The sequence below is a fragment of the Saccostrea cucullata genome, unplaced genomic scaffold, assembly GCF_032062105.1.
Source record: "Saccostrea cucullata isolate Sc308-1 unplaced genomic scaffold, CSIRO_AGI_Scuc_v1 ctg12261, whole genome shotgun sequence".
In the NCBI taxonomy this organism is placed as follows: Eukaryota; Metazoa; Mollusca; class Bivalvia; order Ostreida; family Ostreidae; genus Saccostrea; species Saccostrea cuccullata.
Genome location: NW_026922262.1, coordinates 6,411 through 13,735, shown reverse-complemented (window position 1 = coordinate 13,735; position 7,325 = coordinate 6,411). Strand labels below are relative to the sequence as shown.

Here is a 7,325-nt window from a genome sequence, read left to right as displayed (position 1 = left end):
CTTTTTATTTGGAAAGGAGGGATGAGACCCATCCATCCTGCTTCTCAATATTTTTTTCTCCCATTTTCATACTTTTTTTAAAACCCTATCTCTATGGTCAAGGAATTTTTTGTCCACATGAGTGGTGGGGGTGGGCTGTTAAATACCAACACCCTTAGTCAGAATCATAAAATCATAAAAATGGGGGGGGGGGGGTTAAAAAAAAACATGTATGAAAATACACACACACAAAAATCTAATTTCCTAGTCATACCTAGAATGATTAAGCAAACTTCAAAACCTAACCCTTTTAAATCTAGCTGACTGTTACATGTAGGTGTCACTTGATCATGATCTTACACAAAGTTAGTATATCCCTGTCCCCAATGTCAAGTTTGGCTAAAAATATTCACGTATCTTTACATTGTGTCTTTTTCATAGACCCAAAAGCATTTAAATAAATATCTAGAATATATACATGTAAGCTCTTTTTACAACCAGTTCCTTTTAACTGAGATCATATTTGAGAAAAGATCCAACAAGATGTTTTCTAAATATAAGTTTTACCATATAAAATATATTTCTATATTTTAATCTCACTCTGTAAAATATTTTGAACCCCTAGCTGTATAAGCAAACCACTTCTGGCCACAGCTCCAATGAACAAGGTTCAATACATATAATTATGTCATGATATAAAAATACTTTTTAATATTAGCACAGCTTATTTCAACATCATTAATACTGGTAAGAAAAGCAGATACTGGACACAATGAGGACATTTCTAAAACATATAAAATAAATTTATCTCTTTGATTTTTGTAAAACAGACATGCATATATCATTCAGATTTTTTTTTACATTGTGAACAAGGGCAATAACTCTTTGGGAAGATCAATTATTTGTACAAATATACATGTGTGAAATATAGATGTACATGTATTAAACCCATTTACTCTTCAAAACAAGACCTTTCCCATGTTCCAAAATTAAATTTATTACATAGAATGCACTACAAATCTAAGGTTAAGGGAGATAGTTCAATAAAAAGCAATATGAGCCGCAATTCAAACTTCATAAAACCTTGAAATTTGAAACTTTCATATTAAAACATCTTTGGTGTAAAATTGAGTTCATTACTCCAGTATTTCAATGACAGTAAAAGAAAGGATTATAAACTTCTATTATCCATACATGTATTTACATTAGAAAGTCTTTTTAGGAAATTCTGATTAAAAAAAAAAATACATCTTTTATCCTTAAAAAAATTGATTCCTACACAATATCATTACATTTGATATAAACATTGCAAGCTTTATACAGTTTTAAAATAAGCCATTATACTTATATACAACAAAATACTTAGTATTCATTGTCAACCACTTCTAAAATTGGATCAGTATCATTTCAACCAGAGAATAAAATCATTCAAAATTGATCGCCATCATTTTGGGCTCATTACATTTGTTTCTGCGAGCCTCTGTTTCATTCAGCAACTGTTCTTTATTTTCTGTGTAAAAAATACAACGTCTCCACTCCAATCTTAAGGCAGTGCTGATATGCTGTCATCTTTTATAAATGCATGATCTGGATTTGAAAAAAATCAAACATCAATTCAAAGATTATATATGTACATACTGCAGATTCCTTATTTTTTGTGAGTACTTATTATTGCGAAATAGCTCTTAAAAACATTAAATCGCAAGACTATATATTTGTGAATGGGCGGTTGATAAGGAGAATGTGCATAGGTTTCAGTACCATAAAAATTTTATTTCGCAAGTGATGCTACATGCAAAATTGCAATAATAAATTCCTTGCATTTAACAAGGAATTTACAGCATATCACATCAGTCTGTTGTTGTATACATAAAATTTAGTAACTTTTAAAATAATTGCACAATAAATTGTGTAAAATGTACTCAGATTTATCATTGACTATAAGCCTATATGGACCACGATGCTCTTCTGAGACATGTCAATTGAAAATAAAATACAACCATATTTTCCTTAAACATGTTAAAAATGACATTCTACACATGAAAAGTTCGACTAATCCTTAGGTGAAGTTCATTCAAAAAAGAAGTCACAATAATAAGTCAGATTATATTTCTGTGTAAAAAAAAGAAATATCCAGTCAGTGTCAAATTAGAATATAGGGGTGGATACATTTAATATTTTGTGAATTAATTTGTGCCATTTCTTTTCAGGAATTCCAGATTTTAATTCAGAAGCACTCATGTATCCACTCCTCTAAATGTGCAGATCTGAATCTGCAAAAATGACTGCAAAGTTTTGCATGAATATGAGATTGTCATTTTTAATTTCATCTTACCATTCTCCTGAAAATATTTTGCCTTCAATTGGTTTGGGACAAATATGAATGTACCTAACAAGAATCAGTTTTCAAAAGTATAATGTACATCTATTTGTAAGTTCTGGATATTAGGAGATATTAGGAGGAGTTCAAATTTGTTAATAGTAATATCAAATGCATCATTTTCTTGAAGTTTCTTGAAATTTCTTGAAGAAAATCACTGATCTTATTAAATCAAAACCTAAATCTTTGAAAAGCCATCCTCCCATTTGAAATACAAATTCCAACATCCAATTTAAAAATACTGAACATCCTCCCCAATGTGACATGTACATTTTCATATGTTCATTTTCGAATTAAATAAATAAGAAAAAAGTAAAGCATTCTGCAAATTTATCTATCATTTCATACAATCAGCCTCTTAAAAAGATTTTAAAATTTCTTAATGGACAAAGGGCATACTTTAAATACATGTCAGATAATGACTGCATGTGTTGAACTTTTCTTAATATAATACTAGTATGCAATATCATACCAAAATTCTGCATGCATGTTCAAAATCAACAATACTACCTTGATTTCCCTGTCCAACATGTTCCATTTCAATGGTTCCTTTTCCTCATCTTTCAAGAGTTTTAAGAGGTTTCAATATCCACATCCACAAAGGTTTAAACCAGCTTCTTTGTCAAAAACACCTATATATAGAGTGAAATATTAAGGCATTTGAAATAGTGTGTATTATAACGTTAATTTCCATTCTTTGATGTCAAGGAAGTTAAGAAGGTCATGTGTAAGAAATTTATCAATGAATATTTCTTCAGGACTGAATTTTGTATTTGTCTGAATTAAAAAGCCATGAAGTAACAGAAAGCACTTACAGCTAAAATATTCATTTGTGTTTTGAGAATTTTGAGATGTACATCAGATACACCAGTTTATTACATTTTACATTTTAAACAGTGAAATACTGTAATTTATTCATTAAATAACAAGCTAATTCAGAGAATTTGTGTCCCCCGCTTAGGGAAAAAAGTAAACCAGTTCGCGGGTCGGGGGGTTGGGGGGTCGGATCCCCTTGACTGAATTTGTAGAATTATTAAATGTATACATGTATACTGAAGCAAATAAAATATGCCAATATGGATAGAAAGGTTTGATTGCTAATTCTTTATATTGTGTATTGAAGAGTCTTTTTATATGGAATATTTATCACATTGTTATGATGATTTTATGAGTTTGTACAAGCCAGACCTCATAAAATTTATTTCACATGCTGAATTTTATCATTTAGTAAAAAAAAACTATTTCGAAAAAAAAAAATACCAGCTCGACGGGGATGCGAACCCGGGTCCTTTCACATGTGAACCGAGCGACATAACCACTAGACCACGGCGCCGCTTTAAACTGATGTAAATTATATGCAAAGATAACGTCACATACATGTATATATATTCACGTTTGATGTTGTCAAAATTTTACACAATGCATGGTGTCTAATTTAACCTTCATTAAACAGTTCTATTAGATATAATAAGAATATAAAGTCCACCGAGAACCTGATTTATACGTAATAACTCGCCTCATGCCCCTATGCTAAAAATAGGGACATGTAATACAATAAATTTCAGTTGGATTTGCTATTGACCCGCTTAAAAGTCAGTACAATTTTTTGCCAAAATCTGGTGACAGTTTCAAGTAAATCCATTGATGTTTTAATCTGGTTTCAATTAATATTTTTTGAAATGACACTGACATTTAATCTTAAATTATAAAAAAAGGGGCAATGCTCACTTAAACACAGATAAAATTATTAAAATATGTAAATACCTGTACTTTATATATATAACCTAAGAATACATAAATTATCTTATATATTCAGACATTTTCTTTGATAATTGTCGGACATGCAAATAAGATACTACCTTTTAGCCTCCAGAAAATACCAATCTCTTTATGACTCGCCTATAAGTCAGACACGGAGTTTAAGGTAGGCCCGTACTTTCAAAATCTTCTGTCAAACTGATCATTTTTTAACTTGAATACCTTGAATAACTCATGAACTAACTAAAACAGCCGTAAAAGACATATCTTTGCAGGTTAATTTTCATACAACATGTCTCTGAGTACATACCTCTAAAAATTCAACAGCCAAAATTAAACATAGAGAATTGTGCTTTCATATTTTATGTAGCTATGCACCAAATCACATCAAATTTATATTAAAACTTGTGGAAACAAAAAACATTCATTTGCCAGGAGAATATTTGAAATCTTTCCTGGAAAACATTAACAAATTGATGTTGAATCTGTCCACGTCTTTAAGAATAAAATCTCAAAATATCTTTATTTTTAATAATTCTCAAAATCTAAATTGTTTACATGCCAGTTTTTCTTTAAAATTAGTAAGAATCATATCTAAGGTTAACAAAAACACAAACTTTATTATGATTGACCAGAAAAATTTAATAAAACGGCGATTTGAACACGTATACCCCCATTTTTGGAATATCAAGTTTTTCAATCATTTTTAACAAAATTTAAAACGAAAGTAAAATTTAAAAAGATATAGACCTAAAATCTATAAAAATAGATCTCAAGTTAGTTTGTTTAAAAAAATAAGAAGGGTTTATTAGGTTCATAAAGGCAATTAAGAATTTTGTGTCTGTATATGTGCTAAAAGCATATAAATCCTTTGGACAAAGTGTAAAGTGTTAATTTCCATAGTATATATTAAATGCTTTGTATTCAAATTGACACTATAATTAATAAATTTATACTTATTAAATTATTTTCAAGCAACCAAAATATTTTATTACAAAAAAGTGATAATCAGAATTTTATATTGGTGTGTAAAATTAAAACCGGATCCGTAAAAGTATGGACCTTCCTTAAGACCAATATTTAACTCCCAAAATACCGACTTATAGGTGAGTATATACGGTACGTTTCAGCTTTTTGGCCCAGTAGTTCCTGTGAAGAAGATTTTTAAAGTATTTTTTCTTTTTCTTTCAATTTAAAATATGTATTCCCATTGTGGCCCCACCCTACCCCTGGGGGTCATGATTTGAACAATTTACATTATACACTACCCTTGGATGCTTCCACATAAATTTCAGTTTTTTCTTGGCCAGACAATAGGTGATAAGAGAAACTCATTCAAGTTTTTTGCCCAGGTGAGCTAAAATCTTTATCTCTTTTGTCGCCCTACCTTTTGGGGCTTTGTACCCAAACCTCCAGGGCAATGATAACAATTAAATCTACATATGCTACATGTTTACATGTCAAGACAGCATTTATGTCTGGACTACGGGTATCCTTAGGAAGGAGGCATTGCATTTTCTTTAAACTTTTTTTCTTATAACCTTTATCATGCATGTTTATCATGTTTATTCCCTTGTTCAAGAATACTTTGTGCCAAGTTGGTTGAAAGTGGCCCAGTGGAGAATGTGAAAGTTTATATACAAAAATGACAACAAGGGCAACAATACTCACAATAAGTACACGTATATACAATAGACAAATTTTAATCAGAAACCCCCTTGAGCCTCTGGCCCTAGGGACTTACACTTTTGACAAATCCTGCTTTGTGTGTATTTTGAAATTACCTCTGTACATGTTTTTATGTCTCAGTGGACAGTTTCTTGATGTTCTTGAACAGATTTTCTTATTTGTTTGTGATCCTGACATCATCCTGTAGATGATAGATTGTCCAAATCTCTGTACCACTACTGTGATTCAATATATTAGGGGTATGACGGGCGACTGGCATACAGCACCAGAATATTGATGTAAAATAACATTCCTGTAGAGACCTGAAAGTCAAGGCTCAGTCTTAAAAGTTAATCAATATGAAGGCAAAAGTTGTACAACATTTGTAAATGATAAAACCATTTATGTAATATCTTATAGTGATCAAGATCTAGTAATTACTCAGTCCTTTTGTTGCTAGCTAGATCTATCAAGATCAAATCAATGATATGATTAAAATTCTGAATCATCTTTAATTTAAACTTACTTTTCCCTCTTCTTTATGTAGAAAATGAAGAATTTTCATGGAAAAATTTGAAATCAATCATGTCAAAAGTGAACTGAATGCAGTTTAAAATATATATATTACATGTACTGAGTTTACCTAAAAATTATTTCTCAATACACCTTTAATTACCAAGCTACAATATCATTGTAAAGGATCATTAACAGACTCATTTTATACCTCAAATTTTAGAATTCTGTTAAGGAACTTTTCATTTACTAAATTTTGACTTTTATAAAATGTGTGAACTAGCTAGCATAAAAGTATCATTTAAATTACTAGACAACAGCTAGCTTGTATATAAATTTGCATAAGAAAAGTCACATACGTAAGATGCCAAAAGTATAATTATTTGGTGTAGATGTTATTCATCATTATCAAAGGTTAAATCTTTAAAATTTGTCTCTAAGTGTCAGAACTTGTCCCTCCAGTATATTGCTATAAAATAACTTTTAATACCCAATTTAAGCAAAGTTTACTAAACAAATTTTGCAAAATTAAATTGTATGTGTATTTGAACAGGATTTGAACATGTTAAATTAGTAATCAGTTGGCCATATAAATATTGTAATATTCAGTGCTTTGCAAAAGATTATTTTTCCTCTTATTTATTAAATGTTCATGATGATAACTACAAGCACATACATTTATTTATCACAAAAATTATAAAACAGGTACACAGATTCAGGTGGGGAGGTGGGGATTTAGACACTAGCTCCCTCTAAAACACACACAATTGCAAAAAAAGTTTTAGATATGATGCGTATAGTTATGTTCCCCAAACGAAGTTGGGGAACATATTGTTTTTACTCTGTTTCTTATTAAGGTCTTCCGTCTTCAGCGGAAGACCTTACTGTTATTCTTAGGTTTCTTTTCCACTATTTTTATTAAGGTCTTCCGTCTTCAGCGGAAGACCTTATTGTTATTCTTAGGTTTCTTTTCCATTATTTTTATTAAGGTCTTCCGTCTCCAACGGAAGATCTTCTTGTTATTCTT

The 7,325-nt window shown here is 30.3% G+C and overlaps 1 long non-coding RNA gene across 2 annotated transcripts; it reads right to left on the bottom strand.

The window, feature by feature from the left end:
* Positions 1-701: 701 nt before the first annotated feature.
* Positions 702-6,108, bottom strand: LOC134261486 (uncharacterized). Of its 2 annotated transcripts, none has more exons than XR_009990825.1 (3): positions 5,862-6,108; positions 2,870-2,991; positions 702-1,566 (listed from the first exon to the last, which is right to left on the bottom strand). It is a non-coding gene; the product is annotated as an uncharacterized LOC134261486 (long non-coding RNA). The 2 variants fall into 2 exon arrangements; XR_009990824.1 differs by having other exon boundaries at positions 5,902-6,108.
* Positions 6,109-7,325: the final 1,217 nt, after the last annotated feature.